At 34.3% G+C, this 17,246-nt stretch overlaps 1 protein-coding gene across 4 annotated transcripts in view; it reads right to left on the bottom strand.

Annotated features, from left to right (window-relative positions):
- LOC118263873 (insulin-like growth factor-binding protein complex acid labile subunit) overlaps nucleotides 1-16,611 on the bottom strand; it is a 31,715-nt gene extending 15,104 nt beyond the window's left edge. Inside the window, exon 1 of one of the 4 annotated variants that reach the window (XM_035576075.2) lies at nucleotides 16,439-16,611. The gene's annotated coding sequence lies outside the window, so the exon portion shown is untranslated. The other 3 variants (XM_035576080.2, XM_035576077.2, XM_035576076.2) reach the window with 3 other exon arrangements.
- Nucleotides 16,612-17,246: the final 635 nt, after the last annotated feature.

Raw genomic sequence — 17,246 nt, forward strand, 5'->3', positions numbered from 1 at the left:
ATAAAACCCCTGAGGTAAAAATACAAAAACATGTTTAAAGTACAATGTCTGCGAGCCACAAGAATGGCGAGATTCCGTAACGCTCGTTAATTTTAGTTGGGTATTTAATTTGTACTGTACATTTTACCCCAAAGCATTTAACCTATGACGTAGAATCATAAAATTCGTTATTGCCTATTCCGTTCCCTTTATTGTTCGCGCGTTTAGAGTTGCCATTGTCACCCGAAAGCTTATTAGCCGCCATTACTTGCCTCTGTCGGCGCATTTATATTTTAATTAAAGGGCCTTCTCCAAAAATGTGCAGTAAATGTATATTTACACTAGTGTAAATACACACTTTATTGTTCATTTTGTTAAAATACTGCAGCGTTACAATTTATATTAAGTTGTTTTGAACAAAATACGTCATATTTTAAATAGATACGAAACTACATAACGATATCAAGAAACAGCTCTTCAAAATGAAAGACAAATGAGTGTTCAGAATTCTAGATATATGACTTATAAGGAACTTGTGGAAACTTTTGAATGAATTATAAGATGTCAGAATTTACATAAAACTCAGAACAGAACTGAATTACGAACACGATATTTTACTTGTAAATATTCTTTGCATTTACCACTAAAACGAAATTTGACCTCGGGGTACTATAATACTGAATTAATAACGTATGTCCTTTACTAGCTGAGGTCTATGGCTGATCGGTTTACCGTTCGAGACTTATTATATTGATGTGAGCTATTTCTACAATTCAATATCTAGACACACGGCAGTGTGTCCGCCAAGTTCGAGCAAAAAAACCGACACACCGGCCGTGGGTTATATTACACGAACCATTTCGGGCCAAGTTCGACCCACCTATAACTCAAAATCTATTTTATCTACGCATATGAAATTTCTAGTATCTGTCGAGACCTACTTACTTATCTAAAATACAAAATTTCATTAATGTACCTATTGTAGGTCTTGAGATATTGACGTCAGAAAATCGCTATTTTTACTATACACTCACTGACTGACTCACTCACTCACTCACTCATCAAAAACCTAGACCACTTCCAATGGTCGTATTGACTTGAAATTTGGCATGGAGGTAGGTCTTTAGGTCAAGGTAAAGGAAAAAATCTGAAAATGGCCAAGTGTGAGTCGGTTTTAAAAATAATGAAGGTGTAAATTCATACCCCTAAGGAACTAAAACAAAAAAAATATCTATATCTTCCAATGGTCGTTAAAATTCGTTACGAAGGTTTGTATTTGAGTAAAGTGAAAAAAAGCTTACAAAAATAAATTCTACAATTCGATAATATTGGAAATTCTTAAGGCATAACAGACCTCATTTAAAAATGATATAACATTATATACTTGACTCATTGCGTTTAGTAGGTTTATAACTGAAAACTTGCCAACTTGTTATATATTTTTAACTGAGGTCTGTGTATGGAACTTGGTACTTATTTAGATCTCACTTCTTTTATAGGCGAAGTCACATTTATGTTTTGGGTGGGATTTAATATTAAGCAAAACATGAAACGAATAACAAATTACTCTATGTAAATACTAATCGAGTGCCTAACACCCACGCTTACTGAAGTCGCATCTAAAAAGGTATACCGGCTAAAAAGGCAGCGAAAACAAACCCTCAAATCTCGCAATCTAAGGATTTTTCCGTATCTTTTTACTACGGAACCCTACACCAACAAATACAACAGTCGTTTAGAAGGCACCTATCTGAAATAAAAATGCAAATTAGAGTAAGACGAATTGGGTTACCTAAAACTTTTTATATTTCTTTTTCCTTGTAGGTAAATTAAAATAATGTGTATACAGAGATGCACGTCGGCAACACAATAGCTGTTCTTGTTGTAATATTTAGTGCTAGACCGGCTACAATTCCCAGAAGTCTAGCGTAATCTGGTATGTTCTTGATATCTCGCAAACATGTTCTATAACTCACCGAGATACCTTTATATTCTCATGCTCAGTTAAACAAATATATGACGTATTGTTATGATGTTCCCAATTCCAGTTTCCCAAAATAAAGCGGATGGAATCTACCGATACTTTTAAATTAAGCAATTTCACGCGTTTTATCCCCAAAGCGGTAGACAGAGGTGCACATTACGGCACGTAATGCTTCAGTATAATATGGCTATAAGCTGACCTCCTATTACATAGGACTTATAACACAAATGGTAAAAACCCATACCCATTAAAATAAACGACCGATTTCTATTTTGAACTCATAAAGGTATTTCCAAATCGATAAATGCAAGTACCTAATCGCAACCTAAAAATAAAAAGTCAGAATCTAAAGAAAATACCCCTAAAACGTAGCAATTTCAAAAAATATTTTAAACGAAAGAGTAGTCCTTACAAAGCAAAATGTCAGAAACGTGTTGCTTCATTTGTCTTCCGAAGACAAGACAAAGAATTAGAATTATAATATTTGGGGTGCATTTTAATATCTTAACTACGTGCGACATTTCCCGGGAACAGAATCCAGCAAATATCCCAGCGACTATTATTTTCTTAACCTTATTACAAACTTTCTAACATTTATAATATTAATGGGTTGGGACGAAACTCGTGTTCATTTGTTTCTCTTTACGGGTCCATTTAATAATGTTCGTTGATCGAGAACAAACAATCTTTCATTCGTCTTTCAATCTCTACATTACCTTCGATAAAAAGACAAAACCTGGTCTCTAGAGCTTATTGAGAGTACCCGAACGTGAATCCAACGTCAATACTACGTAAAGGAACTCGTTTGTGAACATCGTTTACACTAAAAAGCTAATACATTAGGTCTCCAAGCAAAGAACAGGTGAACACAAATACGTATTAAGGTAAATAAATACTTTTTGTTTTGCACACAATACATTTGAGAACAAAAGGTGTGCTTACACATACGTACTGTAAGTAGTAAGTTGGGGCATGCTTTCAAAAGTAGAAATTCTTGGTGTATATTTGAAGACTAAGGTTGTCAAAGTTAAGCAAAAATAAAACTCATTTAGCGTACACTAGAGTAGAGCTCTAAGCGCGTACTGGGATCAAACGCGCGTCTTTACTTTTGCACATATAAGTTTATTACACACACATGTATATGTATATACGCTTTCTGAATTAGAGGAAAGCGTTAGTGCGCTTGTTTTAATTAGCAGCCGGTCCACAGTCTCAAGTGTGTGCGCTGCACAACTTTGCACATAAGTGTATGGAACGTTTCAATTACTGGCATGTTATGGTTGACCACTAGCATTGTGTATTCGGGGCCTAAAATTTGGTCTACGGCATAGCTACGGTTAGCCCGTTCGCTGTGCATAGACAGTACATTTGGGTACGATAGCTGGTATATGCATAGAACTAACTACCCTCAAACACGTATAATATGTATCTATAAATTATTATACCTAGACTAACGGACCCGGCAAACTTCATATCGCCTTAAAGATTTTTTCTCGCCTTTTAGACGTGTGACGCGACTTTCACAAATAATTCAAAATAAGACAAATTGGTCTTACCGTTATTGAGTTTTAGCGAGACTAACGAACAACAATTGATTTTTATACATATAGATATCATACTACTACATAGAAAAATAAATACTTACAGACCATTTGGTTTTGCGTGTCTGTCATTTGTTTTAAGAAAGGCCCTGGGCATAATTTTTGATTCTATCCAATGTAGAAACTGCCGGGCATATTTTACTTATTCTGGAAAAACTCAAAAGGAACTTATGCTATTTGATAATTACTTTATGGAAAAACTCAAAAAACTCAAATGCATTTATTGCATTCATTTTAATTTAAGACATAATTAGAAGCATTTGTAATACGACACATAATAAGGCTTAAGTACCAGTAAAAACAATGGACGTAAAATAGAGTACCTACGTGCAATTATAATGTAGATATTTCATGAATGCGAATTCTCTGAGGTAGAATAAAATCCTTATCAGACAAGGAATTCAGAATTACGTGAAAACAAATAATTTATTGCATATTTTATGGAACCATCCACTATTAATCCCTGATACCAAGATTTTTAATGCAATTTGCATTGGTCAAATACTCGTTTAATTAATGAACGGAACAATACATTCTACTGGGAATAATAATATGTAGTATGCATTATGTGAAACTATAATATAAACGGGCAGTTTTATAAATGTAATTAAAATCATATTCTGTCTGTCAATGTTGTTCACATTTTGTTGTGTTCAATTTGTGTACTGCATGTAGATATACATAATTGCCTAACATAAATTTTAATAACGAAATTCATTGCATAATTAACACCGGTAATTTCAATTTAGATACCTATAAATAGGTACACATTGTATAGGGCATTCAGTTATCACTAGTTATTAGTGCCTACTAATAACATGTCTGCTCCATACAACACAACTCGTGTAATACTAACCGTATATATGTTTTTATGAGTGACAAAATATTTATTATACAGGAGCATAATAAATGAAATCTACGCCGCCATCAAGGCTTGTGGGCGTAAGCAATTAATACACCTCGGTTGCCTCTCTTCCAAGGATCAAAGGTGAAACTGTTCGGTACGTACCCACAGCCACGTAATAATAAACTCATACTATAAATATAAAACAGAACCATTCAGCGAAACGTTTTATGTGTTGCAGCATTTCCTTTGAACAAAAAAAAAACAAACGAGGACGACCATTTAACCTTTGTCTACGGAATATATGAAGCTCATAGTAAAATGGCTATAAAAAATTCGCATAGATCATCCACGAGTGACCGCTCTCACTCCCTCCCCTTCCCTCTGTAACCCCCTACGCGCTCAGCGACATAGCCTTCCAAATCTCATTACCAACGTAACCACATACCAAATGCATGTGGACCTATCGGCACATGTTGTACCAATGTCATTAATTACAATTGTAATTTAAACCGTTGCATGCTCAATGACCACTTTATACTGGTACTTTAAACTACTTTTAAAAACGATGCTGTGTGATCAAATTTATATGCAATTTCTATTCACTTACATCGTTGAATTTTACAATTTTCCAAGATCGAATGCAATAAAAGTTCTTGAACTGAATTAGATTCGATTCAAATTTAAAGAAAAAAGACTCGACGAGTTCGATCTCATATGGTACGGTGCTAAGACAATAACTGAAATATAAAGTGTACTGCTTAGCTTCGGTAGGGATATTCGAAAGCAGTCGTACAATCTAGGGTAGGTATAATTCAACGGATTGTAGGGATTATCTTCGCAAAGCTGTGCACGAAATATTAAAGTTTCAACAGTTTGGGGGTCGTCTCTTAACAACGTTAATAGATAATGAAAACTGGCCTACCTCTAACCACGGATCTACATAAAAATAAAGTATTTATCTATCCGTCCAGCAATAAAAGAAGAAGCCATGCCATTTCCATTCACGGCTACGTCCAGGTTGAATTATACCGGCGTTGTAAAGGCTAGCTTGTGGATTTTCGCAATTATGGTGGAGCGAATTTTTTACTGTCCTGCGTAATTAGAGAGGTGCAAAAACTCTAACGCGGCTTTTGTGCTCCACATCTATTAAAATGAGATTACTAATAGTGAATGCTCCTCCAGAGGCTCGGTGCGCGATTAATGTGTGTCGCCCACATGTAAATCTCTGCAAGCACACCAAATAAATGTTTTGTAAAATGTTTGGCCCCGTCGGAATACAACACCTGATAAATGATAGCTACGGGCGTTTTATGAATATGTGAAACGATAAAATGTTACCGACGTCACTCGCCGAGGCATGCTTAGCTGGAAATAGGGGTCAACTCTACCATCTCCAAACCTAATATGGTATTATTCTTATGGTCCTTAGTAAAATAGGAATTTAAAACTTCTGAGAACATTTCTGAAAAAATTCTAATCGTCCAAAGAATTTTATATTGTTCACCAATAAATAAATTTTCTATAGCGGGCGCTGTTCACTGTTCTATATAAACTATACGGCGATCATTTTCAATTTTACGATTGACTAAACACCGAGACACCGACGTTCTGTTACGGAAATATAAGAAAGCATGTGTTGTTTGCCAGTTCACTTCCCACGATCGTGAAGGTCAATTAAAATAAATAGGTCGCCATGGCATTCATAGGTAATGAACCAAACTTATCATTATTTACGTACCATGTGACCCTGTGAACACGAATACATTAATTATGTATGAATCTGCTCTAAGTATGGTTTGTTTTACTTCCGAAGCTTTGGGTAGATTACGGATAAACATGTATTACGATACACTTTATATCGTCATTGTTATTATTAAAATGTGGCCTATTAAACCCTCGTTAGAAGTAAGTATGGTTAATTGGTTCTTGTCTAATATAAATGGAAATGTATGAACAAGTTACCGAAATTGTGTTATAGTTATGTTTACATACAATAGTTCTTCTAAAATGACTATCTCACAAAACAGCTAGGCTCTCCTAGCGTCCTCACTTACCACCTAATATTATAAAAACAGTAAAATATAATACACACCAATTTACATTAAAAAGGCTCGTCCTAAAGGAGGTTTTTTCACTTTTTATGAGTTCGCACTTTGCAGTGCGTCAGAAACAAGTATCGCAGATGCTTATAAAAAAGGCAGGAAGAAGGTCACAGTGAGCAAAAAGTTTGCAACCCCCTGATGTCGACGTACAAAGACATATTTAATGAACGTGAGAATTTTAATTAAATCACAGACAAGGGCCGCGTCACTACAAACGTGTTTACTCAAGACATTAGATTCCTACGTTAATGACAATTAAGTCTAATAGACGCCACGGATAAACAAAATAGTAATGTAAAACAATGTTTACACAAAGGGTTCGTTAAATAACGGAGTATAATATGCGTAAAATTGTTAAATTGTTACTCTAGAAGATACAAAAGGCTATTTTGGTCATGGATCATTTAATTTACAACATCTAATATACATTTGTTTTGATTCCGACATTACCATTAAAGAGTATGACCTATTTATAGAGTTATAGAAAAGGTTTGCATAAGATCATATTTGTTCTTCTCAGAATTTATTGGTAAAAGCGTAGGATAACTTCACTTATTTCTTCTTCAAGTTAATAATGTTACTGGTAAATTCTAAATATAAATTTCCGCATACGTGGGAGTCATAACGTAAATAGTAAACAGTAAGAGTTACATAGCATTATTGTTCCTCCTACATAATCCTTCGGGAATGAAAAGAAGTGATCACGATTAAGATTTAGTTTTCCGATAATTATAATTAGTTTTCATGACCTAGGTAAACCTAACTGGTACACTACATCGAAAGTAAGCAGCTTGGTGCATACGAATGTACATATATGAGTAAATAAAACCAAAAAAAAACGAATAATATTTTATATACAAGAAACCACGACAAAATATTCACACAATCGCGCAAGAATATTTCCGTGAAAATGGACCAGCAAAAATGACCCGAGGAATTTTATAGATAACGACAGTACAATATACAAGTTTAAATTTTCCAACAAGAAAATTGTACGAGACATTTTAAATTTCTTAAATGAAACAGAGAAATCAGTTGGCTGTCTAGTGTCTCGTCTGTTTTATTAGCGTCAAAATTAATACTAACCATATTTTACGACAAGTTTTAAAGATACAAAGAACAGAGGTCAATGCTCTCGACGCACTTCTCATGTACTCATCTATTGTATTAAATTTTAACAAACACATTTTGTTAGACATAGTTGCATGTCCATCACAGAAATTTATTATAATGTTTTTTGTTATTACTTTATCTCATTAGAATAAAGTTTGAAAGAACATCATAGTTCAAAATGTATTCTCATCTCAAATTTGGAATATCTACGCTATTTTAGTTGTCTTTTTTTAATTTAGCAAAGAGTCTGGCTTGCTTTTGTCAATTTTATGTTTTAAATATTGTTTTTATTTAAATTCAAATTGCGTCGTTAGTCTAATGTTTGCAAATAAGATTTATGGATAAATTACCGTTTACTAAACAGATATATTTTTTAATAGTACAATGTTAAAATTACCTTGTTAAAATAAATGTTCAGATTAAGAAAGTCTGGTAACATTTCAAATTATCATAACATAGCTTACTACGTATTCGACTAAAAGACTCATGTCATGAATGAAATTATAAAAAAAAAATATAATATAAATATGTTAAATCTTTACACAAGATTTTAGTTCTAAAATTGTGTCAGGTTTATTCAATTCCTGATCATCCCTAGACAACCTGTTCGGGCCTGTTGAAATTCGATATCCAACAGAAGCCGGTATCATAGAATTATGCTGTAGTACTACATAACAATACATAATATACCTTTGGTAGTAGTAGTAGAATATAGTCTGGCTGGAAATAAAGGAAGATATTCCACGTTAAATTCGATTGTTAAATTATTTCGAATTTGAAATAGGAATTGGTTCTAAGGTTGGACGACTTCAAATACCCATTATGGAGACTTATCGGTATATGCCATGACATTTGTCGATGCTTAGTTATTCATTTTACAAAAGAAAGACTCGAATTAATTTTTAATTTACCTATGGATGATGAAAAGTATAGGTACCTAGTACCTACAAACCTACATGATATTGATGCCTCCATAACTATCTTTGAAGAAAGTTTATGTCCTTGGGACCTCACCATTCGTATCACGCGATAATTCTTATAACCGAAAACTAAACTTCGTACCCGAAAGAATGAAATTAATTTATTCTGCGAAATATTTTAAATTCTGTAAAGCGCCGTCTTCGTAGCCTTGAAAGACTAAACAGCAACGGCTTGACTCCGAAACCTTTTTAAAAGGTTAATAAATAAATTCGGGCCTTTATATTTCTTAAAAGTTTGTGTCGACTGACTGATAGACGTTGTACGTAAGTGAACATTTTCTAAAGTATTTACATAGTTATTTAGTGCCCACGCAAAATAAATAATTCAATGAAAATAGAATGAAAATAGTTCCTTCAATATTACGTATCGTCGCCAAACTAGTTCCTTGCCGCACTACCGGTTCAGGTACATGTTCTATTCGTAGCTGCCTCAATTACATTAATTTACTCTACTTACCTTCAATTCCATCCCCGCTTTTTATTCTAGTGCATCATAAATTCGTCGCAGTCTACGTCCTAATTAAGGCGGGGCAAAAACTAAAGTGAATTAAATTCCCGTCTAACGTGAAGAATGAAATGGCTAAGGCCAAAAATAAATTTAGCTAACAATTCAAGGCAATGAGTAGCGACAGTCCAAGAAGGCGGCGAAAGGGCGGACGACGCATAAGTCACTGTCAGAACCCGTGGCCACCGACACTTTTTTGTTCCCCAACGCGGTTTGTGCTCGCAACAATGATTAAATATGTGTATAAGACTCACTCCGAGTCGTAATGACCAATGGCTCACCCGGAGATGCTCACTCTTCAAGCTCAAGCTTCAAGTGAAGCGTGCGCCGCCTAACTTTGGACCTACTTTTAAACCAACTTCGACTAGCAATTACTTATGGATTTGTGCACTTCTTCGACAGCGACACTGATTGAAGTATATCTTCCAAAGTTTGTACGAATAACAAGTATCATGGACTTTTTTCTTGAATTCACAACCGTTTTAGGAACCTAATAGGTTTAGCTTCCAATTTTTGTTTGTTCATTGCTGGTAGGTACCAAAATTTATTCACCAGTGTCTTTTTACAATAATATGTTCTGGCTTACAGGTGGGTGTGTTTTTAGAAGAAAATATTCATAAGTTGATGTCGTACTATGCAATAAAGAAGATAGAATATATAATTATGTAACCTTTTATCCTCGAATGGTAGGCAGAGGTGCACTACGTGTAATAGGGAGTGAGCCAATTGCCATATACCGGACACAATTTCAGACTCCGCCGTGCTATTACTGAGAAATTTTCGAGAAACCGAAAAAAGCCTAGTAATGCTTTTATGACCAACGAGGCAGTCAAAGAAGAAAGAACCCGCTTAAATAATACCAAACGGCGCATAATAAATGACACTAAATTTATTTCAATTACCATAACGTGAAATTCAAATATTGTCAGTCATTCATCCCACGCGAGTTGTACAAACGATCTAAAATTATCGGCCTGAAGGTATAAAGGTACATTTCTTCTCGCTCTAAGAAGTGGTAACACGTGGGTGTAAGATTTGTCTCTGACCTTCGAATAGTAAATTCTTACTTAGTTTGTTTTAAATTAAAGAATCCTTAATGAAATTTGATTTAATTAATTACTAATTTTAGATTGTTCAGCTAAAAATAAAGGTGAGGTTTTTCAATTAAATACTTGTAAAGTTCACTTTGCTACGAAAATTCCCACAAGTTTATGATCATAGAAAATACAAAGAATCCATTGACCATATTCTGTGCTGTCCCAAAGATACCAATTCATAGAACCCCTTGGAGACCGTTTAAAATACTGTTTTAAACTGTTACCCCACCTCACTATTAGGTACCACGATTCAAATACAAAATACCGTACAAAGAGTGTGTAGGTAGACAACTAGATACTACATGAAGTTCTCAGTTAGATAGTTAAATATTTCAACACATAATACTTTGTAACTGCTACCCACTTATACCTATAAATAGTATTTCGTAGGTAGGTAATATTATTATAAGCGTTACCATTTTTCCTAACATACGAGAAAACAATAAGTTTTACCTTCCAAGCGTTAAACACCTTTCCGTGCAAAACATTCAGGAATTATGTGAGGACGACAACGGTCATCGTAATTCATTCGTCCGGTAGATCCTTATACAAAAACGGGTTTTGGAACTTGAGCCAAAATAACGCATTTAACGTTCATTCTGTTAGCCTCGCCTTTATTCCGCAGAATATATAGTATGTAAGGAAAAGAATAGCTGCAATGCGTGATGCATTATTATTCACCTCGCCGAATGATATAAATGATAGTGCTACATACTTCTTACACTCAGAAATAGGATAAAATAATCCATTCTATTTCTATACGGCATAGTTTAAATGATTATACAGTATAATTGCTATGAAATATGAAGCTGGGCGTCTTAAACAAACATTACTTAATGAGGTACATTAATAAGGTAGGGTTTGTAGGTCCCCGCAATCTCGCTCCCGGGGAGAACTTAGTAGAGATTGTCCGGTATAATAAATTGATGCGCGCCAAAAGGACAATGGCCAGTTTTGTCGTTTTACAGAGCCACTCGATGAACTTGATGAATCATTACTTGTGAAAACAAATCTACCTATTAAGGGGAATCATTAAACGGAATATTCCTGTAGGCTTGTGTTTCGTGAGAGGAAAGGCAAAGGTTCTTATCACCTATACCCATGTTTCACTAGTTCTATTGTGAATTCTATCTCAAAGGGGTCGAGGCTCTTGTACAATTTCAACCTGTGTACTAGATATTGGTGAGAACTTTGATACCCAACAATACTTCCTCACTCGGGTAACAAATCTTTTTGTCTTGCTTGTACATGTAAAGACATATTTGTTTCACGATGATTATCTCGTACCATATCAACAAAAGGTCTCATGAGTTCATTTTTACTACTAAAGTTGTAAGTACTACAGCCAAAATAAAATTATTAGTAAGGTTACTTTGTAGGTAAAGCCCTTTTAACAGAAATAAATATCATTTAATTTCTGTACAAAGAAATCTTTTGTAAGTATAAAAATAATCTAGAACTTTATGAATAGGAACTTAATATAGTTAATGAAATAATACTTAATACAGACTGAATTATGCGCAATAAAACAACAGCATTAAAATTTATAATAAGATGGAGTCTGTTCATTGTTCGTTAGACCGCTGCCAGGAAGCTACAACTTAAAATAAAAAATCCAAGCTATTCTTTTCCTGGCTAAGAAATCTGCTTGGCCGGCTTAGTAAAATGTACTATAATATCCATTTCAAAGTTCAACACTTAAGAAAATAGGCAGGAGTATACTATACGAGAATATTCTTCATCGTCATTATTAACTATAGTTTCTCTATGAACATAAGCTAATCTTGGCAAGCAAGTTGGAGATCATTTTTCACATCATCAGCCTACTCTTATAAGTACTGGCCAAAAACCTCTTCTCACACGGAAAAGGTTTGAGCATTAATCACCACGCTTGCTCAATGCGGGTTAGCGTTAGAAATTATAAGCCTTGGTTTCTTCACGATGTTTTCCTTACCGTTTGTCAATGATGTCTGAGTAATCTTAGGAAAGTACATGTTTGTAACTCAAAAAGAGTCACATTGGTACTTGCCGTTGGTAGGTTTCGACTTTCGAACACATGTTTATAGTGTACAGTAACTCGGATAGAGTCATATTGATACTTGCCGTTGGTAGATTTCGAACGCGCAGTCTCTTGCCTGAGAAACGGACGTCTTAAATCTCCGGACCACCAACACATTATTATATTACAATAGCATATTACATTATATTATCATAATTTAAATGATCAAAATGATCAGGTTTATTAGAGAGCGCTGCCCAGTCTCTGTCAACTGTCCACACATTAGACAGTTGACAGAGACTGGGCAGCGAATTTCATTCCATTTGAAGCTACACTTTGGAACGAGCACCTAACTTCACTGACGGACAGACTAATAGACTATTATTTATTTCTTTATTTGTTGACATTTCAAAAGTACCTATTGATTGTTTAATTGGAATAAATAATAAAATAGACTTTGACTTGACTTTGTGTTCTCAGTCGGTTCTCAAGACACCTACGTGAAGACAAAAGTTACCTATACCTAATGCGCTCTAACAAGGTGCGGCTGACAGATTCAGTAACGTTTCGTATCACTCTTGAAAGTTGCTGCGATTTAAAAATTATGCCTCAATATTTTAGCTGTATCACATTCGTATTGTGTTAAATCATTCGGATGCGTAGTTAATTAAATTAAAACCAACCGGAATGTTCTAGTATTCAATTAAAATCTAATGAAATGAAAAATAAAGTAAAGTGTTATGCGTATAACGTAAAGCCATAGTCGTGTTTAGTGATGGGATGTACGGCTACGATGGATAGGTAGTCGATGTTTTTTTTAGAATAAAAAACGAAAATCGTGTGTCGTTCAATTATCATTCTTAAAAAACCTTTAATTATGTGGGTAAATCCACTGTAGACGCGGCTCTCTCTGCCCAAACCACAGTGACATTATCTGAGCAGAAATATGTAGTAGGCATTTTTCTAGACATTTCCGGCGCCATTGATAATGCGTGGTGGTACTATTCCAACATATACAAACTAATATATCCTTGTTTTCTTCACGGTTCTGTAAAACTGTAACTCTGAAACACCTCAGGGCTCGGTCATAAAATATTTATTTTGACAAGTATATACACGTAGTTAGACTGCACAACTAAATAACACACACATTTAATAAAAAAATTCAAGAGAATTAAATGTATGCTGCGAGTATCGATAGCGATAAAAAAAGATTTTTCTAATGTCCATCCCTAAAGAGAGACGTCAACGTCATACTGGCATCTGTCAGCCGCACCTTGTTAGAGCGCATTAGGTATAAGAATTCAACTCAACTGCTTTTATATCTAGTTAAATAACAAAGCAACGGCACGCCTTTCACCCCCGAAGGGGTAGGCAGAGGTGCTCATTACGACACGTAATGCCGCTATACAATGTACACCCACTTTTTACCATTTGTGTTATAAGTCCCATATAATAGGGGGTGACCCTATTGCCATATAGTGGAAACAACTGAGAAATTTTTCGAAAAACCGAAAAAAGCCCATTATTGTATATCCACACTACAAATTAAAACTCATAGGTAAAGATCTGATACATGTAGACAGAGTAAAAATAGAAAGGCCTTAATTACATACACAAAACTGGAAAATCATAATAACCCTTCCATCACATATAATGGTAGGTAAATAATACTGGTTATTTTTTATTAATTTCAACTTAATAAACAGTAATTAGAATGTAACTAGCAACAATTATTTTAATTGGGGTGTTTTACACAGTTTGGGAAAGTTTGTGTGTCTACTATTATGTATGTGTGTTATAAATAGGTATATGTACATAAATCTAAGCCTCTATTGTGTGGAGTAATGGTTAAAATAAATATTTGTAAGTATTCATTTATCAATAATCGTTATTTAAACAATAATTCTGATAAAAAAATATTTTGTAGATGTGTATGTGAACATGTAAGTTTGTAAATGCACCCACGACACAAGAGAAAATTTTAATGTAGACAACGAGGTATTTAAAAAAATAAGTTGGTAAAGTTAGTTTGTCTTTCTTTCACGTCTACAGGGAACGTTTTTAGCTAGGTCTATATAACGTACTTTACTTAGCTGTTTAGCGAATTAGCTGCTTAACAGCTAGTAGTAAGATAATTGTATCCTCCGTAAAGTCAGGGAGTGGTAACAATAACACGATATTATTATTTTCCCAGTAATGTCATTAATCTCATTACAATATAAGGCAAGCATATTCGTAATCGCCGATAAAGAATCTAAACTTTAAGCTATTTTCGAGAATTTTCAAAACTGAAATAGTTAACAGTATTTTTTCCGAGTACTTTATCCATCACGCGACCACGTGCTTGGCTGTAAACGACCACTTATAACACTCTTTCGGGAACATCATAATGGCTACTGTTAAACGTATACAACATTGTACTAAGCCCGTATTGATCCGCCGAAACTATTTCTGCGAATTAGTTTTCATGAACTTAACGCCACATTGTTGAAACTTCAATAACTAATTTAAACTACTAACAAGCGGTAGTTGTCGATTTCAGTAGGTAAATTTATTTTCAGTATTAAAATGAGAACATTAATCATTGATAACTTGAGAAAGGAGTACGTATAATTAGGATGTTTTGTACGTTTCTTTCTGTACGTTAAACGTAACTGTTCGGTTACTCGACTAGTTTCAAGCTATGCTGGGGACCCATAATCATGAGAAATTATGCGTAACAGCCGATGCGACTAGGGCCACACATGTCATTGAGTAAATCATACAACCTACATAATAAAATATTTATGTACCTATGTTAAATCAAAAGCCATCCTCCAAAAATCTTATCGAATCCGGCCCAATTCAAGAGTTTCGTGAGACAAGAAAAGGTGAGACAGACAGTACATCTAATGAAAGAGAGTGTCATTATAACTGTGAATGATTGTTTTTAAAGATCATGAGAACAGCAATGCCATCCAAAGAAATAAAAATTGAGGATCTTTTAATTGACGAAATGTCATTCAGGTTTTTTGAACCTTAAACAGTACAACCGACTACGACAAGAGACATTTTTACCCTCCAGTCATATCATCCTTGTTACTTTTATAATTGACAACATCAACATAATGTATTTTCAGTGGTCAAGGATTATGAACTATAACCGATAAGTTAGGTATCGTACCTAACTTGTCCTACCTGAAAATCGCTTTTCTTTATCAATCCTAATTGATAGGCGCTTTTAGACACCGAGGCATTTTCCATATAACTTTAAAAAAAAGATCATCATGACTGATGATAAACTGCTGGACTCCTTTGCGATAAATACGCTATTAGATTTGCTTAAAAAATGTTTTAGCTTCGTAATTTTCCTACCCAATCATATACGTGAATCCCTATTCGGGAAAATTCCATTCGTATTGAAAATAAAAATACCATAATCTAAGCAACCGGCTCATTTTTCTTTCCCCTTGTTTTATTTCTTAAATCTAAAGAGATATAAGAAAACATGAACAAAAGACGAATCTACAAACATCTGCCAATCACAAAGAAAATAACTTAAGAAACTGGAGAGAAGTATTTATTTCCCTTCTTCATTATCCTGGCATGGGGAAGTAAATGAAAAATAAGCCAATGGAGGCCTAGTCCCATTGGGTATAATATTATCTTTCCATCGATCAATTGATACAATCAGTAATCGCTGTAACGTAGCTTCATATTTACAATTTAATTCATTTGATATTGGATTTTAAATTCTACCAAAAATCTTACATAAATATCGAAATAATTCATTGGCGTTGTCATAGTATATTGTCACGTTTAACGCGTGATTTATATTAATTACTCTATTTAAATATGCCAGCGACATTCACTAATTAAAACTTAACTTATACGCAAAATAAATTAAATTAGATATGCTTTACCATAGCAGTTTAATTATAAGTCGAAATATAAGAAACAACGAGACAATAAAATACAATAAAAGCTCTAAAAAACAAACACTACCTCTATAAAATCTACAAATGTAAACTAATCATAATCACATTCACAAAAACAACTTCAAGTACTTTCTCAAATAGATCCATTGGAAAGAAACATCGCATCCATTACGTACAAAAAGTTGACAAATAACAGTCATAGAGATACGAAAAGTTCGATTCCACGGGGAATAAAATTTCTATTAAAGAAAGTGCAGCCTTCCGAACTACACGGAACATACACAGAGATAATTCAACATAACAAAGTTCACCTGTTTTAATGTTAATATTAATCACTTGGGCTGTCACTGTTAAGTAGCAATAATCATGCAATCACGCGCGTGTGAACATTACGCGTTCGCGATTCTGAGCTGAAGCCGGCGGTCGGAGCCGACGACTGGTTCCGTAGCACGCGCCGTAGCCGCGGGAAGCCAACTGTCGTAGCTACGTGTTACGAGCTACGCGCTGCATTCCTCTACGGTTCGCGCAGTCGCAACTCTTGCAACCATTGCTTCGTCTGCTATTCATTTGAGAAACATTCGAATAACAATTTAGGTGACTGTTTTAATTAACATCTTTAAGTATTGCAAATGGCGTAGATTTTTTATCTCTGTCGAAAGTTCATTAAAATGATTTGATTTTTAAATAAATTCAAAACTAAATGTAGGTAAAACTGTAAGTATACTGTTTAAACTCGTGAATATAAAGAAAATCTTGTTTTACATCAAAAATGTGTGTCAGAGGCAGACATCAAAGAAATACTAATAAAATCGCAGGCTTGTTACACGTACTTTTATTTATAAAACTTTATTTGTCAATTTATTCACTTGTAGCTCGCGTAATATTAATGTATAGATTATCTAAATAATAGGTATGTAGTTTTCATCACTAACAGAGGTAAGCTTATTGTTAAACGTTGAAAATTAACTCATTCGACAAAGGAAAAAAAACTTGTGACTCACTAAAATAATTCTAAGCTCCATGCTTAGTAGCCCGGTCTCTGTGAAATGTTTTTTTTTATTTTTTATTTTTTTTTGAGGGGGAAAATCATCCAATGACTTCTCCCGGCCTAGGTGAGGC

Source organism: Spodoptera frugiperda, chromosome 27 (genome assembly GCF_023101765.2).
Source record: "Spodoptera frugiperda isolate SF20-4 chromosome 27, AGI-APGP_CSIRO_Sfru_2.0, whole genome shotgun sequence".
NCBI classification, from domain to species: Eukaryota; Metazoa; Arthropoda; class Insecta; order Lepidoptera; family Noctuidae; genus Spodoptera; species Spodoptera frugiperda.